Genomic DNA, 1,465 nt, shown 5'->3' on the forward strand with positions numbered 1-1,465 from the left:
TTTCTTTCTTATTTCTCGACGCTCTAGTTTTTAGGACATAGAATTTTCTATTTCTTCTCTAAAATTTCAAACGAAAAATTATTTTAAGCGGTTAAATTGATAGACATCCAAATTTTCTGGTTCGTAGTAATAGTTGGATTTGTTAGTGGCGAGTTGTGGGCTTCCGATTTAAAGGGTCCTGGCTACTTGCTGCATCTATTGGCTATTCGAAACGTGGGCAAAATCAGAAAAGTCTATTAATTTGATAACTTATATAATTTTTATTTTTATAACTAATAGGATATTCAGTGAATTCACCGAGCAAAACGTTCACCACCTTTCATACGTTCACCACCTGTAACTCGATCAAGGCATCTAGCCAATATTGTTGCCGTTGATTTTTCTTTAGAATCATCATCTAGTCGAACAAGTTCTCCAACTCAAATTTCCGATAATCCATTTTTTGAACCCGACTTCACAACTGAGAATCCGGAGAATATTCAAGGACAATTCCAAGATCCTGAACCACTAATCATTCCTCCTGAACCATAAATAGTTAAATCAGAATCTTCTAGTGATTCGGATTCAACAAATTCAATTATGGAAGTAACGGAACCTCAAAGTATGGAAGACCGAATGAGAGCCACACGCACGGGCCAAGGTCACGCTATTAATCAGCCAGATGTTAGAGCATCAGATTTTGAAATCAAAGGACAAATCCTACACATGATCACCAATCAGTGCCAATTTGGTGGTACAACAAAAGAAGATCCAAACGAACATCTTCGAACTTTTAATAGGATTTGTAATCTATTTAAAATCCGAGAAGTTGAGGATGAAACTATTTATCTTATGTTGTTCCCATGGACTTTAAAAGGAGAAGCCAAAGATTGGTTAGAATCGTTACCTGAAGGAACGATTGACTCATGGGATATTTTAGTTGAGAAATTTCTTCAAAGATTCTTTCCGGCATCTAAAGCCATGAGACTTCAAGGAGAAATTGCCACGTTCGTGCAAAAGCCAAATGAAACGTTATATGAGGCATGGACAAGATTCGGAAGGATGTTGAGAGGATGTCCTCAACACGATTTAGATACTTTTCAAATAGTGCAAATTTTCTATAAAGGCGTTGACATCGCCACACGAAAAGACATTGACACAGCAGCTGGTGGTTCCATTATGAAGAAAACCACAACCGAAGCTCACAAGATCATTGATAACACAGCATCCCACTCTCATGAGTGGCATCAGGAAAAAGATATTTTTCATTCATCTAAAGCGACTAGTGAAATGTCCCGTTCTTATTGATTAAAAACGTTCCATATTAATTGATTTCGTTGCGAGGTTTTGACCTCTATATGAGACGTTTTTCAAAGACTGCATTCATTTTAAAACAAACCATAACCTTTATTTCATCAATAAAGGTTTAAAAAGCTTTACGTAGATTATCAAATAATGATAATCTAAATTATCCTGTTTACACACG

The 1,465-nt window shown here is 36.1% G+C and overlaps 1 non-coding gene across 1 annotated transcript; it reads right to left on the reverse strand.

The window, feature by feature from the left end:
• Nucleotides 1–963: 963 nt before the first annotated feature.
• LOC139869567 (small nucleolar RNA R71) lies at nucleotides 964–1,070 on the reverse strand. The gene has a single exon (XR_011766172.1). It is a non-coding gene; the product is annotated as a small nucleolar RNA R71 (small nucleolar RNA).
• Between the last annotated feature and the right edge of the window lie 395 nt (nucleotides 1,071–1,465).

This window comes from Rutidosis leptorrhynchoides, chromosome 9, assembly GCF_046630445.1.
Source record: "Rutidosis leptorrhynchoides isolate AG116_Rl617_1_P2 chromosome 9, CSIRO_AGI_Rlap_v1, whole genome shotgun sequence".
Taxonomy (NCBI): Eukaryota; Viridiplantae; Streptophyta; class Magnoliopsida; order Asterales; family Asteraceae; genus Rutidosis; species Rutidosis leptorrhynchoides.